Source organism: Xenopus tropicalis, chromosome 2 (assembly GCF_000004195.4).
Source record: "Xenopus tropicalis strain Nigerian chromosome 2, UCB_Xtro_10.0, whole genome shotgun sequence".
Taxonomy (NCBI): Eukaryota; Metazoa; Chordata; class Amphibia; order Anura; family Pipidae; genus Xenopus; species Xenopus tropicalis.
The window spans coordinates 27268268-27286760 of NC_030678.2; the positions used below are offsets into that span (position 1 = coordinate 27268268).

Sequence of the window (18493 nt, forward strand, 5' to 3'; positions counted from 1 at the left end):
TGGCACAGCAATACGCACTATAACAAATAGTATAAATATAATTCTGCATTGATTTGAATCCCTGTTTGAAAAGTGTTTTCGGAGCCGGTTGGCCCAGGAGGGAGAATGCATTTGATTGTAGGTTCTCGGGCATCATAACCGCGTAGTCTTTGTTCTGCAGGTTCCACTTCATAAAAGCAGTTATGGATTGGAGTTACATGGGCTTCTGGCAGTGAGGGGTTGTATGGTTATAGTTATTGGCCCCCATGGCCGTGCCCAGACTAAAGTGTCCATTAAAAGAAATCCCAGAATATTCCATGTCGGTGTATCAGCCGGGCTTATGAAATATCCCTCTAGTGATGCTATGGTTAATGTTAACATGTTGCACAGGGGTTTGCATACAGCTACACATCTCATTGGCATAACAATGAGAAGAAGCAGTTCAGCTAAGGATAGGCCAGATCAGGATCTTACAAAGATTTAAATAACATCTCGCTCAGAGCATTGTCATTAAAACTGGCGCTCTAGCAGAGGCAATGTATTGGTGCGGTACAGGACATATATTTTATTATTGTATTAAAAAGCTCCTGCCACCAACTAACATCTGTATTCTTTCGTAACATAATTACACATAGGCATAGAAGTCTCTTTAACAGAAAAATATATGTCTTCTATTATAGCAAACACTGTGAGGGGTGTATTTTCTTTTTTATTGGATTATGAATATATGTGTGTCATAAAGAGAAACAAGTCACCTGTTTATGTGTCATTTTTCCATAATAGATGAATAGAAAAGAATACAGTGTTTGTACCCGGTGCAGAATACAATATTTCGGCACCACTAAAATCCATTTTCTTTTATAATGTTCAGTTCTACAAACAAACTGCTAGGAACGATATCAGACTTGGAAATTAAGATACAGAACTTTAGAACCAAGGAAATAAGAAATAGTTGGCACTTGCACTGATTTGATGGATTTTTAAAAAATATTTCAGAGTTCGTTATATGTATATTCCCTTGGCCGAAGCTTTTTATTGGGATAAATATGTTGCTTGGTAGCCATCAAACAGCAAAATGTATAATCTTAATTCAATTTTAATTATACAACAAAGCAATCAATGAAAATGACTCGGTCGGCGGTGGGCAAATAAACAAAGACAGAAGCGCACACAGGCATTTTGTAGCTGGTAACACCACCCTCTCTATCTGAAATCCTTTTTACTTATGTTCAGGGTGGTATACCCAGAAACTCTAGGGGGGAGGTTTCTTGAGAATCAAATGTTAAAAAGTATTAGCAATATACCAGTATACCCGATGTGTCAGAATGTGTTAACGCTCTCAGAGCAATCAAATACTAGTTTGTTCTATGGGGTGTTATATCTAACACACTACTGAATACAGGTATCCATTATCTGGAAATCCGTTATGCAGAGTTTTGAATTACAGGAAGGTAAATATATTTCCTTTCCCTCTGTAATAATAAAATAGTAGGTTGTACTTGATCACTTCAGATTTAACAAGTGTTTTAGCACAGAAAAAAGTTTTTTTTTACTCTGCTTTTATTTTAACCCAATGCTAACACAGGTATGGGACCTGTTATCCAGAACACTTGGGACATAGGGTTTTCCAGATACTAAAAGTATGTAAAATTAAATAAACCCAATATGACTGTTCTGCCCCCAATAAGGGGTAATTATATCTTAGTTGGGATCAAGTACATGTACTGTTTTATTATTACAGAGAAAAGGGAATCATTTAACCATTAAATAAACCCAATAGGGCTGTTCTGCCCCCAATAAGGGGTAATTATATCTTAGTTGGGATCAAGTACAGGTACTGTTTTATTATTACAGAGAAAAGGGAATCATTTAACCATGAAATAAACCCAATAGGACTGTTCTGCCTCCAATAAGGGGTAATTATATCTTAGTTGGGATCAAGTACAAGGTACTGTTTTATTATTACAGAGAAAAGGGAATCATTTAACCATTAAATAAACCCAATAGGGCTGTTCTGCCCCCAATAAGGGGTAATTATATCTTAGTTGGGATCAAGTACAGGTACTGTTTTATTATTACAGAGAAAAGGGAATCATTTAACCATTAAATAAACCCAATAGGGCTGTTCTGCCCCAATAAGGGGTAATTATATCTTAGTTGGGATCAAGTACAGGTACTGTTTTATTATTACAGAGAAAAGGGAATCATTTAACCATGAAATAAACCCAATAGGACTGTTCTGCCTCCAATAAGGGGTAATTATATCTTAGTTGGGATCAAGTACAAGGTACTGTTTTATTATTACAGAGAAAAGGGAATCATTTAACCATTAAATAAACCCAATAGGGCTGTTCTGCCCCCAATAAGGGGTAATTATATCTTAGTTGGGATCAAGTACAGGTACTGTTTTATTATTACAGAGAAAAGGGAATCATTTAACCATTAAATAAACCCAATAGGGCTGTTCTGCCCCCCAATAAGGGGTAATTATATCTTAGTTGGGATCAAGTACAGGTACTGTTTTATTATTACAGAGAAAAGGGAATCATTTAACCATTAAATAAACCCAATAGGGCTGTTCTGCCCCCCAATAAGGGGTAATTATATCTTAGTTGGGATCAAGTACAGGTACTGTTTTATTATTACAGAGAAAAGGGAATCATTTAACCATTAAATAAACCCAATAGGGCTGTTCTGCCCCCCAATAAGGGGTAATTATATCTTAGTTGGGATCAAGTACAGGTACTGTTTTATTATTACAGACAAAAAAGGAAATCATTTTGTAAAAATTTTAATTATTTGATTAAAATTGAGTCTATGGGAGACGGCCTTCCTGTAATTTGGAGCTTTCTGGATAGTGGGTTTCTACATAATAACCCCATACCTGTATAAAGAAAGAATAATAATGAAAGAAAACCTTATTTTGTGACTGTATAGCAATGTATTTCAAATTTCCCTAGTTTTGCTTCAGGACCGTAAGGTTTCCAAAAAATAAGGCAACAAGGACATAAAGCACAAGTGATATTTATAATTTGGCCGCACTGAGATTTACAGGTTGAGCCCAGGTGAGAGGCACTGGCAGTGCTGCATCCAGAGGGGGCATTAGATAGACTGCATGGCCACGGGAGACCCCTGGAAACGCTGCGAGTTTGGGCATCATTCACACAGCACAAGCAATCCCTATAAGGCATGTTATGTACAAAAGTGCATAATAAAACTCAAAACAGGCAAATGTAGCCAAATGGATCAGTTCAGCATGTTTTAGCTGCAAGGTATTTAGATATAAGTATTCTGAGAACATGTTGGCTTGGCAACAACTTTCAAATCAGATAATGGTTTTTAAAAACGACGTATCAATCAAAGTCACATTTTGATTCATATTTGCCTTGCACTAGTCTAATAATGCATCTCTTACGTTGCTTTGCCGAAAGTCTACAGAACCTCACTATGTTTGTATAATGTTATTAGCACAGCCCGGAAAGGGCAACTAAGGTGTTGGAAAATGAATTGATCAATTACCCTTAATCTAGAATGCCATTAAACCTCTGGATGTCAGTACAGCTATCGGATCCCTTATCCGAAAACCCATTATCCAGAAAGCTCTAAATTACAGGGGGGAAATTAAAAAAAAAAACGGTTCTCTTTTTCTCTCTAATAGTAAAACAGTACCCAGCTAAGATATAATTAATCCTTATTGGAAGCAAAATAATCCTATTGGGTTTATTTAATGTTTACATTTTTTTAGTATGGAAAATCCCAGGTCCCGATCATTCTGGATAACAGATCCCATACCTCTATAGCTTTAACAGCCCAATGCAACTGAATGGATATATCCTCAAATGCCTGACTCTGTGGAGGTGGCATTTAATCTTTTTAAATGCCCATCCCCAGGGTTGTAACTAGAGAAGAATTGGACCTTGTAATTGCTGGGAGTAGCAGTCAGGCACTGACAATGTTACATATTAATTCTGTTTTTCTATTTTTTTTATATGTTCAATAATGCATTTTAAGTGCATTTCTGGCTTTTGTGTATGTGTTAAAGCCTTCCTATTCTCGATATGGAATAAATCATTATGTCCAATGGCAAGTTAATGCTTTTTATTAAAATCTAGTCAATGAGGAATGGAATCAATCTTGCCAGATAGATAATCGTCCAAAGGGGCGCAATTTAGTTTTCTTTTAGCTCTCCCACACTTGTGGCTGAAGTAAATGACCCCGTTTATGTCTCTGAAGAAGGGAATGATAATTGAAGGTAAATTTAAGTGACTCAAGTCACAAGCAATTTCCAGAATCATACGGGAGTCTAAAGGTTTGTCAGTGTGACAGATTATCTCTTTGAGGTCTCTTATACAAATAAAGGCTAAGTCATTATATGGAAAAGACTTACAGGCAAACTTCAGTTAAATATTTTTGGTTACAATCATAGAAGATGATCATTTCAGGTGAAAAGTAGATTGAAGATAACATTTGCTAACCCCTTTGCTGATGCTGATGCTAAATACCCTCAACACGGTTTTTTTTTTTACATTTCAATTGAACATTAAGTCTACAAAACTGAGTCCAATCCAACTGCCCTGAATTTCTGGTGGGGACTGGAAATAGCACAAAGGGTGTACAATAGATGCTAGGGACTACCCAAAACTATGGGATACCAGAAAAACTCCCGGTGGGCCCAGGTGTCGGTGGGTCCCCCTATTCCTAACCATTTGGCCTATTTCATGTCATTGCCTATTTCTGAATGGGAACAAAGAGGAGAAATAGATAGAAGGATAGATACTGGCATGTAAATAAAAGAGACTAGGAGAATAAGGAGGTTGAGTGAGGAAAGGAGGAGGAAAGGTCCTATGGTGTAAGGTTTTCTGGTGGGCCCCTGGGGTCCCAGTCCGACACTGGTCTACTGTCTATTTCCTGGTGCTCATATCACTTATAAACACACCTGATCTGTCTCGCTTTATGGCAAGCCTAGATCTACTCTCAGGATCAGAGTCAGTGTGCTTTACAGGAAAAAGGATCAATAACCTTTCATCTATAAGACTCCTTGGAGATGGGAAGTTCTTCAAAAGTACATACTACATACTTTTTGCTACTAAAGGTCTAAGGTATTAGTATTCCCCTTACAATCTCCCAGAAATTCAACTGTAGTGAACTACATCATTATGCAACCTCTGAAAGCCACTTTGGAATGCTGGGAACTGTAGTTCTCATCAGCCCTTGTTTGACATCTCGGCCTAGGGCCACTGAGCTTACACATGCTCCATTTACAAATCTTCTACATTGTTGATTTGTGTGGAACAATATTAACTCTTCTATGGCAGATTGTACTTAAATATTTAATATTATGTTTTTCTAGCCATTTTAAGGGTGAAATGCTAGATTTGGATGAAAGTGAAGTATTCTAGTTATAGAACTGGAAGAGAAGACAGCTATTTATGATTCTTGTGTCAACAGTGTATTTCCTTCCCTTCAATGAAAATAACCCAGGGCTTTGTTTGTATAATAAACTATAATATATTTATTCAGGGATTATTTTAGGAAATGTTTACTCCTGTGTTATTTATACTTAGGTATCTATTCCATGCAATCAGTGGTTGGTGGAATTTATAGGTTCAAGCCTCATTTGAAAGACAGGGCCCCCTTATCTCATAACATAGACACCAATATAGACAAAACAATGGTGCATCAGTCTTGCAGTAGTTGTTCCAATAATATAACAGCAGAATAAGCGCTCATCCCCAAATTTCATCGTAAGTAGGGTTGACACCTTTAAAAAAAGAATAAAACCAGCTGGGATGCACTGGGGGCTGAGGTGGGGAGGGGGTGGGATATAAGGGGGAGTGGCAATGAAGTATGGTGCATAACAATTACATTGATGGGTGAAATGCTGAGAGGAAATTGGAAGAATCTGTGAAAGAGTCCAATGAATAAAGGGTAAGATGCCTAAAATGGAAGCAGGGATTGGGGCAGATCACAGCATAACTGGGTGGAACATTAAGAAATTACAGATATACCCTCCATGCTGTTAAGGTTGTAATACATGCCCCATCCTCGGCTGGCATTTTCCAGGCTAGGCTCTTAATTAACCTTTTAGCTGGGCTTCAGGTCTATCTCAGAAATCAGATGAGCATTATCCTCAAGTTTTATCTTAACTGGCCGTTAGCCTGAGTCCCCTTGCCACTTCTGCCCCCCTGGGGGTCCAGCACCACAGTCTAGGAGCCGCTAGTGGTATCTTGGGAAGGGATAAAATAAGGATGTTTTTGTCGCCAAGAGTTACAAATGTTCATATACAAAGTGCCATTCTAGCTTGGCTTCCATATTCCCTGGCGAGTGAGAGGTGCTCTGTGCTCTAATGATGAAATGCTATAGATGTGAGTGGAAGAACAGGTATAATGTATCTTTATCTATATATTTGTTCTATTGTTTTCTTAATCAACGGTACCCAACATGGTATAAACAGACTACAGGGCAGATTGATCAAAATGTGAGCTAATTACATAAAAACTCACGTTCTATTCATTCCTATGGGATTTTTAAAAGCGTATTCATCAATAAGTGAAAGTTAGAGTTCACCAACTGATAAATTTGCTTCTTAAAATGTATGTATATGTATGTATATCTTTATTTATAAAGCGCTACTTATGTACGCAGCGCTGTACAGTAGAATACATTAATACAAACAGGGGGTTATTAAGATAATAGATAAATACAAAGTATAACAATAAACACAAATAAATACAAGATAAATACAGTTGTAATAAGATAAGAGTCAAAGACACAAGAGGATGGAGGTCCCTGCCCCGTAGAGCTTACAATCTATATGGGATATAATGAATAGACCATGGGTGACTTTTTTTGTATTTAGCTCTAAACTCACATTTTGATAAATCTGCCCCTACATGTTAAATCCTATGTACGTTAATCTGAGAATAACACTCGACTCTTATCAGTGACTCTCCCAGGTTCTGTGTATATAGTCTACTTCCAAGTATTCTTGGAGTACAATATGCTCAGTAATTCCATAAAAAGGCAATATTCTGATTTACAATTAACAATGAAGACCATTAAGTGATTGCGTTTTATTATTGTTAGTACTTTTCCCTCATAGTATTAATTGTGTTTGTTTCCACCATCCTTTATAGGAAAATAATTACGTTCAACTTTACATGTAGCTTTTATATAGAGAGGTCAAAAATTGTATTTGAAATACTTTTTTTTTTCATTCCATTCACAGGTATTATGTATAAATATTTATATATTTGGAATAAACATAGAATGTTTATTTTGCTTTTTATGTACATATCAATATGTGGCAGTCATTTTTTTGAAGAATAGACTTATAATGCTGTAATGCTGTAATTAAAAATACAATTTATTTTTTTAACCAGACACAAATACCTCAGTGTTAATACAATAACTGTAAACTCATTAAGCTCTTTCATTATTTTTTAATATCAATATATAACCTACTGCAAAATAAAAAATGTAAACCATAGGATATCAGTACCTCTTAAGAAGTTTAATTGTAAAAATATTTATATTATATTATATTTATATCTATAGAACAAAACCCACAATTTAAATGATTTCTTTTGTCCCAAACAATTGCTTTTCAGTATCATATTTTTACAGGTGAATCAGTTACTTCTAATTTCTTATAGTTTTATCAGTTATTACTTGCATTACCAAAAACCACCCAATGTTGTATATCTTTATTTATAAAGTGCTACTTATGTACGCAGCGCTGTACAGTAGAATACATTAATACAAACAGGGGGTTATTAAGATAATAATAGATAAATGCAAAGCATAATAATAAATACAAATAAATACAAGGTACAGTTGCAATAAGTTAAGAATCATAGAGACAAGAGAATAGAGGTCCCATAGAGCTTACAAATGTTGAGCTTACAATCTACCATCACATCTTTCTCTATACTCATTATACTGTACAGGTATCGGACCCCTTATCCGGAAAACCTACAAAAAAACCTACAGAAAGCCTGTCTCCCATAGACTCCATTTTAACCAAATAATTCACATTTTTAAAAATGATTCCCTTTTCTCTGTAATAATAAAACAGTACCTGTACTTGATCCCAACTAAGATATAATTACCCCTTATTGGGGCAGAACAGTCCTATTGGGTTTATTTAATGGTTAAATGATTCCCTTTTCTCTGTAATAATAAAACAGTACCTGTACTTGATCCCAACTAAGATATAATTAATCCCTTATTGGGGGCAGAACAGCCCTATTGGGTTTATTTAATGGTTAAATGATTCCCTTTTCTCTGTAATAATAAAACAGTACCTGTACTTGATCCCAACTAAGATATAATTACCCCTTATTGGGGCAGAACAGCCCTATTGGGTTTATTTAATGGTTAAATAATTCCCTTTTCTCTGTAATAATAAAACAGTACCTGTACTTGATCCCAACTAAGATATAATTACCCCTTATTGGGGGCAGAACAGTCCTATTGGGTTTATTTAATGGTTAAATCATTCCCTTTTCTCTGTAATAATAAAACAGTACCTGTACTTGATCCCAACTAAGATATAATTACCCCTTATTGGAGGCAGAACAAACCTATTGGGTTTAATTACTGTTTAAATAATGTTTTTAGCAGACTTTAGGTAGGAGACCCGAATTATTGAAAGAACCCTCATCCGGAAAACCCCAGGTCCCAAGAATTCTGGATAATGGGTCCCATACCTGTATATAGAAAACTTTTATAGTATTTGACAGTTTAGGAAAAGATTTACTGTTAACAACATGCAAATTTGAGTTTTTGCCTCAATTCAGTTTTTTTTATGGCAAAAACCGTGAATTCGATTTGGACAGTCTGAAAAGGACATTTTTGAGATTTATATATTTTATAATATATTTATACATTTATATTTATGAAACTAAAAAATTGAATATATAAATTCAGCATCAAGAGGCTGGCAGATTCGTCAATAGTCAATTGACTCTTAGCAAAAATTCAAGCTATTTTTCAATTTGAGTTTTTCCAAGATTAATTTGAAATTCGGCAGACTCATTGAAAATCATTGAATGTCATTTCACTGCATTTGAGTTTTTTTATGTTTAATCAAGTTTTTCAAATTCAAGCACACAGTTGAGAGTTTAAAGTTTTTGAGTTTTTTAAAAACTCAAATTTGAAAAATAATCAACATTTCTATGGCTTATTCCAGATATTATTAATAAACAATACACTGTTAAATTAATATTAAATATGTCATACATTCTAACCATTTAAACATTGTCATGTCTGTAAATGGACATTTTTACTTACCAAAAAAAATAAACACCCAATGTACTGACTGTTTCTTACTTATCTTCATCATTTTTCCTATTTTCATTAAAGAAATACTGTCATGGAAAAACATGTTTTTTTCAAAACCATCAGTTAATAGAGCTTCTTCAGCAGAATCCTGCATTGTGATCTGTTTTTCAAAACACAAACAGAAAAAAAGGGAGCAACATGGCTCAATCAATAGTAAGAAATCCAAGTCCGGCTTGGGACTCCTCCAGTTACATGGGAGTAAGAGAAACAATAGGTTACCTGAAAGCAGTTCTAATGTGTAGCGCTGGCTCCTTCTGAAAGCTCAGACTCAGGCACAATGCACTGAGATGGCGCCTACACACCAATATTACAGCTAAAAATACATTTGTTGGTTCAAGAATAACATTTTAAATGGTAGATTGAATTATTTGCTAAGCAAACAGTATAATTTAAAAGTATACCATAAATATCATGACAGTATCTCTTGCAGATTTTATAAAGAAAATGTTTATAATGCCCTGCAGTTTAGGAAAGGGTAACGTTTCAAACAAAATTTCCATTTATTGGAGACCCAGCATGACCCTTTAGGGGAGCACATTTTTACCTAGGATCATATCCAGGTGGTGGGTGGAGATAATTGTAAATGATTACATTTGGGCACATTCACCTGGTTTCATCATTATGAGAAACGTACTAGTTTAAATGAGGTTGCGCCGCCCCCATATATAGTACGATTGTTTAGCTCTTGGAAACGTTGCTTTTGGCAGTAATTTTCATTCATTGGAAAACGACTATTTTATGCATTTGGTCTGTGAATTCAAACATCACCATTGTTCATGTACTCTGTAGATAATGACTGGATGCTCTATCACAGTGGAGATTATGCATTATACAGTATGCACTTCAGCAAAGCACTAATTCATTATGCCTTGGAATATAACAGGAGAGTAAAATGAAAGAGAAATTTGTGAAAGGGAACATGTGAAAGTCATTAAGATGTAATATTTACAGTGCTCTTTCCTCTATTTCAGAGAGCGACCAAGGAAGCCGTATCTGCTTGTGGTAAGTGAAACACACAAATGCAACACAACCATTTTTTCCCGTCGGGGGTATCATGCCAATGTTCACAAGCAATTCAACTGAAACTGAGGTTTAATATGACAAGCCAAACTTCTAAATATTCCTAAAAACTGAATATTTATGACCATGTAATTAAATCAAAATGTTTTGAGAACCAGCGTGGCATAATTAAACTAAATGTAATATACACAGTATTTGGCTGGATTTTGGTTTTGCTATTACTATCTATTCCAAAAACCCCTGCTAAATCCCACTTATAAAAATAAATATCCCAAGCTTTCAAAAGTGTTTGAATAAGAATGAAAAAGTGATACCTAAAGTTAAGATGCTACATACAGTACAGTGTTTATAAATACTTTAATGAATAAAAGAAACTTGAGCTAAGTCTTTTCTTAAACACACTGATTGAAAGACCAGCTTTCCCTTGGTATTAGCACTGATAATTGCATTAACTAACATGATAATTAACACTAATAGCAGCAATTAGTCAATACACTTGGGCTGATGTTCCCAAACTCTGGGTCTAGTCCTGTGGGGAGGTTGCAGAGTGGAAAATGTGAGGGCCCCACCTAAATGGGTGAATAATTATTTGCTATTGGTTACTTAGAGCTAGAGAAGAGTGAGGTTTAGTACAATACTTAGCTAGGAAATAGCTAGTGACTCAGTAATGGTTCCCAAAAAGTGCCTATTTGCTCTTTAAAGTACACCTGAAAACTGAACGCTGAGGGTCAGTTAGGGTGATATTTTTGGTAAAAACATATTTGCTTAAGTGCATCTTGATCTACTGTCCTGACAATTCTTTTAAGGTTAATGCAGTGCAAGTAACTCACCAAATGTTATAGAATGATATTGGATAGAACTGTTTTTCTGTTCCTGTTCTCTTCTTACTTTTATGAAAGTCCAAACCAACAGATTCAAATCAAGTCATTTTAGAGAGCATTACATTTATCTTTTAGAATGTAAGCTCTTGCGAGAAGGGCCCTCCCCCTAGTGTCTCTGATCCTCATCCAATGTAACGGCAAACCATTTTTGTGATTTGTTTATATGTACATGTTAACTGTTGAGTCTTTTGTACCCCTCTATTCTGTAAAGTGCTGCGTAAATTGATGGTGCTATATAAATAATAATAACAATAATAATAATAATAATAATATGTATTTTGAACTGTGTGTTATTTGCCCACGATTAGAAGGACACTGGCAAATGACGAAATAACAATGTATAGTTACATTATTCATTTTTGGGATATGTTTATTCAGTTTTGTGGTTTATTCTGTTGCTCCTAGATCAATAAATATAGTGCCTTATTTTATGTTACCCTGGTCATAAAATATATGGCACCTACTTTCAATATCGGGCACGGATCCTATTGGGTCCTGAGGAGGCCTGCTTTTATACTAGGAAAGATGCAGTTCTCTAACAGGCATACTATTTGTTGATTGGCGGTCATGCTACAGTGCAAAATGGTGGGAGCCATCGGCTCTCCTACACAGCCTGGGAAAGCAGCCAGCAGGATGTGGAATGGTTGTCTGTAGCTAGCAAGGTTTTGGGGAAATTCTCAATAAAGCAGAAACAAACACACTTTTAAAGACACATTGTTTCTATATTTTGAGGTATTTAATTAAATAGCAAATACTTGATTTTGGCACTGTGTAACCCTTTTTAGTAAGTGTAGTAATAGAACTGTCCTGAATGTCGACTGATGCAGCGTCCTTAGGCTCTGAGTTTAGAGAGAAGCTAGAGGCGCATTTGTTCTATCAGTCTATTAGTAATCCTAAGCACTAAGCATGCTTCTCTTTCACAGGAGTGAGCTGCACTCTGATTGGATCCCTCAGTTAACACATCCAATAGGAACACAAGTCCTGTGACTTTGGGGCTAGTGTTTCTTTTGATGTTGGAAGTCCCTGTGCCATTAAATAGTGGGAGGGGGGCACTGTGCCATATTCACCTTTGCTGGGAGTCATTTGCTATTAAATACTAATAATATTTATGGGCTTATTTATCAGTTTTCAGTTTGTGAATTTGAGTTTGTTTTCCTAAATTGCATATCGAATGCTCGCTTATTTATTAATAAAGAAAACTTGTTCAAATAAAAAATCGAAAAATCCTAAACATTTGAACTTCAATAGAAAGTCGCAAGCGTTTAAGTGAATTTTAACCTTCAAGTTTTTGTTTCTTTTTGCAGACATTTGAGTTTTTGAAACATAATTTAATGTCTGGGTAGCTGTTCCTTTTAATGGATCTTCTGTGCCATGTAATGTTGGGAGCCACTATTCGACAGTATTTAAATGCTGGTTGTCATTGTTATATTTATGCTGGGGGTCACTGTTATATTTATGCTGGGGGTCACTGTTATATTTATGCTGGGGATCACTGTTATATTTATGCTGGGGGTCACTGTTATATTTATGCTGGGGGTCACTGTTATATTTATGCTGGGGGTCACTGTTATATTTATGCTGGGGATCACTGTTATATTTATGCTGGGGGTCACTGTTATATTTATGCTGGGGATCACTGTTATATTTATGCTGGGGGTCACTGTTATATTTATGCTGGGGGTCACTGTTATATTTATGCTGAGGGTCACTGTTATATTTATGCTGGGGGTCATTGAGCTTTGTGAGGCTGCTGGGCATTGGGCTGTGGTTCCCCGTGCCTTTTAAGATGCAAGTCACCATTTCACATAATGCTGTGTGTTGCTGCATGATTTTATGCTGGGCGTCAATCAGCCATTTAAAGTTGAGGGGCATTGGACTATTTAATGCTGTCAGTCATGGTACCAGAGAGCATTGAACTGTATTACTGGCCTAGGGATGGCATGATGTTCTAACTGAATTTGTTTCAAGACAAAAGATTTAGCTGAAAAATTATATTTCAGGAGTGAAACTAGTCTTCCGTCCTTGGATTCTTGGAAAATATTTAGGATATGTACATTTCTCAAGCTACCCACAGAAAAATAATGTAACTAAGCATTAGTAAAAGTTATGTGTGAGTTGGAACATCAAGTGTTTTTCTTTTTAGTCCATTATCTATATTCAGTATATGCAGTATAAAAGTAGTTAGAATGGATGCAAAAATGAAAATTATTTTCCATCAGAAAAACATTTGTCAGTATCCCAGTGGAGGCTTCTGAGCATTAGCTCCTCATTATATTCAGTGCAGCCAGTCCCTCTTGTGGATTCCTTTGAAATTAGTACTCTTCTATCCCTCACCATAAGGGTAAGAAAAGAGGGGGACAGAGCCTCACAAGAAGGTCCACAATCTGAAGAAAATACAAATTAAAGGAGGGATGTCCAATCTGCAGCCTTTGCAATGGAAATTCCCAACATTCTAATGTTAAAATGGCATTCACTAAAATTGCCAATTGCCATGTTCATCTGTGTTAAGAAAATGTACTGGGACTACCAAGGCCATAACTACGATTGAAATAAGAACAAAATTGAATAAAGGGTGCAAAACTTTGGGTAAGAACCCACAGAGCCGTTAAGACAGATCTCTGCTGTTATGGGAGACAAACCGCTCCGAAAAGGCTTTCCACCGGCAACAATAGGAGTCACCTATGGAAAGCCCTTCAGATCTCTTCATTTCACATGAAGTTGCCTGCAGGAGGAAGCTTGCCGCGACTTTAGAAAACTAAGCGGTGCAAAGGGCTTTCCACCACCGATTCCTATTGTTGCCGATGGAAAGCCTTTTTGGAGAGGTTTGTTGCCCGCGATAGCAGAGATCTATCAGGGGAGACTCAACTGCTCTGTGGGTTCTTGCCCTTAAGTTTGTATTAAGTAACTGAATGATATGGCTGTTAAAAGAGGATTGTTGGATTACACCACAATTTCATTAGCATCTAGTGTGCCATTGGTTGGACATTCTAGGGAAACATTTTAAAACTCTGCTTATCATCCCAAATTTAACAATTTGTTGTTTGTATTTATGGCAAAGACATTAGAGAGTCAATGACATTTGTGCTCTGCTAACTAGACCTGGAATCATTTATAAAATTCTTGTGAAAGGCAATATAATTGTTCCTATGCTGATGTTTCACCAATTCATTGTTTATTGAACTGTGAAGAGATTTGAAACAATTTTGAGAACAACAGGTTCTAAAATGTAAAGGACCTCTGTAGCCTCAAAAATGTTCAGCATAATTGTTCTTCGTACAGGGGAATACCTTTGCTAGATGTATGTAACTCTTTGTGAAAATCCCTAGTAGTCCCTACAATGGACTTATAGCCCCATTTGGTTAGCAATGCCCCCAATGATGTCCCACCACACCCCTTGCCTACTGAACCTTCCCCTTATGCTCCCAATGCTGTTGTACCACACCCCTTGCCTACTGGACGGGGGGTCCAGTAGGCAAGGGGTGTGGTACAACAGCATTGGGAGCATAAGGGGAAGGTTCAGTAGGCAAGGGGTGTGGTGGGACATCATTGGGGGCATTGGGGGCATCCTTATGCTCCCAATGCTGTTGTACCATACCCCTTGCCTACTGCCCCCTCCCCCTTATGCTCCCAATGCTGTTGTACCATACCCCTTGCCCACTGCCCTTATGCTCCCAATGCTGTTGTACCATACCCCTTGCCTATTGCCCCCTCCCCCTTATGCTCCCAATGCACCACACCCATTATCTACTGGACTTTCCCCCCTAATGGAATCATGTAATGTGCTAATAAAGACACCAGAAGCCCTGTGGGAGATGTGAAAGAGCATGTCGTCAGCCAGTAGGTAGCTATTAGCTCCCTATGCAAGGCTTAAACTGCAGGCAAAGCCAGTAATATCTTCTCAAATCTTGGAGAGCCAAGACAAATGGAAAAAGAATTATACAATCCCTGACATATTGAGGAGAACTGGTAGAATGAGGTTAACATTCACATATGAATTCATGTGAGACAGATTTTTCTGCACAATAGAGCCTTCTGCCTACGTTTTCTGCGGGAGACATATGGATATTAAATAACTTTTGTTCTAGTCGTGCAAGGTTCAGACACAGGTGCCTTCCCAGGGATCACACCCAGGATTCAATGAGTCACCGACCAATGATGAAACCTTTGATCCATACTAGTAGAATGCTGTCATTAAGCTGGAAATTAGTACTCTAATGGTCCCCAGAGCTTTCAGAAGATGCAAGCGCTTATTACTCAGTAGCACCATTCCTTTCACTCTAAGTAAGTGCCTTCTATTTCAACATGATCATCACAGGAACACAAACTTTATCAGTCTCATTTCCAAACCCATATACCTTGTGATACACAGGTTTTTCTATATGGTTTTTCTGGTATGTAAAATTTTAACATTAAAGGAGAGCTAAACCCTAAAACCTTTGTGCACAGGAGCTCCCCATCTTGAATTTTGTTAGAAGTGTCAGTGACACTGCACATGCTCAGTGCACTCTGGGTGGCTCAGGGGTTGCCTCAAAGTATCAAGCAGAAAATGAGGTTGATACTGATATAAACTGATGTTATAGGGTTGATTATTAAATTCTCATGGTAACTTGCACTGATTTCAGCTGCCATCTACTAATAATCTAATTATTATTAATCAACCTTGTATCATTAGCATTATATTCTGTATATACAGTATATTGTGACATTTCTATTCTATATATACAGTATAGTGTGCCATTTATATTCTATATATACAGTATAGTTGTGCCATTTCTATTCTATATATACAGTATAGTGTGAGTGGGTCCCTAAGCTCAGTAAGTGACAGCAGCACAGAGCATGTGCAGGGAATCAGCAGAAAAGAAGATATAACCCATATGTATATATGTATATACAGGTATGGGACCTGTTATCCAGAATGCTCGGGGCCTGGGGTTTTCCGGATAAGGGATCTTTCCGTAATTTGGATCTCCATAACTTAAGTCTGCTAAAAATCATTTAAATATTGAATAAACCCAATAGGCTTGTATTGCCTCCTATAAGGGGTAATTATATCTTAGTTGGGATCAAGTACAGGTACTGTTTTATTATTACAGAGAAAAAGGAATCATTTAACCATTAAATAAACCCAATAGGGCTGTTCTGCCCCCAATAAGGGGTAATTATATCTTAGTTGGATCAAGTACAGGTACTGTTTTATTATTACAGAGAAAAGGGAATCATTTAACCATTAAATAAACCCAATAGGGCTGTTCTGCCCCCAATAAGGGGTAATTATATCTTAGTTGGGATCAAGTACAGGTACTGTTTTATTATTACAGAGAAAAGGGAATCATTTAACCATGAAATAAACCCAATAGGGCTGTTCTGCCCCCAATAAGGGGTAATTATATCTTAGTTGGGGTCAAGTACAGGTACTGTTTTATTATTACAGAGAAAAAGGAAATCAATTTTTAAAATTAGAATTATTTGCTTATAATGGAGTCTATGGGAGATGGCCTTTCCGTATAAGGTTTCCGGATAAGGGATCCCATACCTGTATATAGCAAACCTCACAGGTGCTGGGTGCTTATGTTCTTAAGAGCTGGAGGGCCACATGATGACAGCTCTGCTTTAAATATTTGCAACTGCCATCCATGCATTTCCCTACTATCCTCCCCGTTTACATTGCCTCAGTAGATCAACGCCACCAACTTCCTAGAATTCTTCTCGATCCTTCTTTGAATGGGACAAATGAGCCACATTCCATCTCCCGAAACTGAGCTTTGTGACGGGCTCAGATCCCCCTCTGCACTCACTGTAGTGCTTGAAATAATCAGAAACAGCCGGCTTGTAACCGACGCTGTAAAAGTCTCTGTATATTGCCATAAAGTTAATATGTTGCGCTTACGAGTAAAACAGCAAAATGCTCATTTTTTATTTGGGCATTGGGCGTTTCTAGAGAAACTGAACTTTATCTAAATCCTACTGTACTTGGTACCTGTAAATCATTATAAAGCCAGTGAGACATAGAGATACACATACAGAATTTATTTTCAACTTCAAGATTTCCAGACTTTATACTTAAATGTTTAGACCAACTAATTCCCCCCAAAAAAACTTCTAATTACCTAAGCAGATACTAGTTGAAGTAACTACATTGGCTAAAATGGCCAATCCAACATCTCATTATTGGAGTACAAAATAGCTCTATTAGGGTTTGTTTTGAATAATGTATGTCCCCTGCAGTGAGAGGCCTATTCTATAGAATTCATGTGCGCCATCTCAAGTGCATTTGCGAAATTTTAATCAGCCCTTCAGAAATAATGAAAGCTAAGCCATCCTTTCACTCTTCAACATGTTTCTCTTTTTTCTTTTTTTTTTTTTAATTCTTCGCTATACTGAACAGCATCAGCTTAACAAGCAGCTATGGGTTTGTAACTCAATATTCCAATTACAGGAAGTTTAATGGTATTGAAGGGTAACAGAGAAGAAATCTTAAAAAGGAGAATTAAGAGATTACTCATTCTCATTCCGTACGCAGGACTGGGAACAGTTATTGGGTGGGGTAAAGGAATTCTTACTTAATGCTTTTTTAATTCCCTCTTTTTTTTTTAAACAGAGGTTGTAAAATGGCAAATTAATTTTAACAAGCTCCATTTTCCTTCCCAAAGTGATCATGGCGATGTTATAGAGGTATTGTGAGTTGGTAAATAGTTAATGGGCTATATTTATTGCTGTTCATTTTATTAGGGTAACTGAGGTGGAGGGATGCTATAAACAATGCTATGAAATTTATAGCAAATCGTCTGACTTACTGCTGTAAAAAAAACTAGCCCATTTAGTCCCTCGTGTAGTATTATACATTTATAAAATAAGCAGGGTTTCTTTAGTATTATGCACAGGCGCAGTGAGCCACGGTACTGAACAAACAAGCAAGTTAGCGGAGTCACAAACAAAAACATTTATTGGTTCCTAAAATTCAATCCAATAAATCAAAATTGTAAATACAAAATGACATAAAGGTGCGTCCCAGTGTCACATGGTCCCCTTACTCAACCCGCTTTCCACATTTCGTGCCATTGGGCGCTTCATCGGAAGAGGAGCTAATGTTTGTGACAACACTTACTTGTTTGTTTAATATTGTATATTTAAGGCCTTGGCAGTGAATTGCACGCAATAGATGGCCCTTTCTTTCTACAAAATGGTTACTTAAGTAGTAAGCCACGGTGCTGTCCATTAGTCAAATTTACAATAAAATCACTGAGCCACCCACTGAATTGCATTGC

General features: G+C 36.7%; 1 long non-coding RNA gene across 2 annotated transcripts in view; it reads left to right on the plus strand.

The window, feature by feature from the left end:
- LOC116408765 overlaps positions 1 to 18493 on the plus strand; it is a 220437-nt gene that overhangs the window by 85465 nt on the left and 116479 nt on the right. For both annotated transcript variants that reach the window (XR_004221212.1, XR_004221214.1), the window contains one exon: positions 10296 to 10326. This is a non-coding gene — a long non-coding RNA (uncharacterized LOC116408765). The remainder of the gene's footprint in view (positions 1 to 10295; positions 10327 to 18493) is intronic.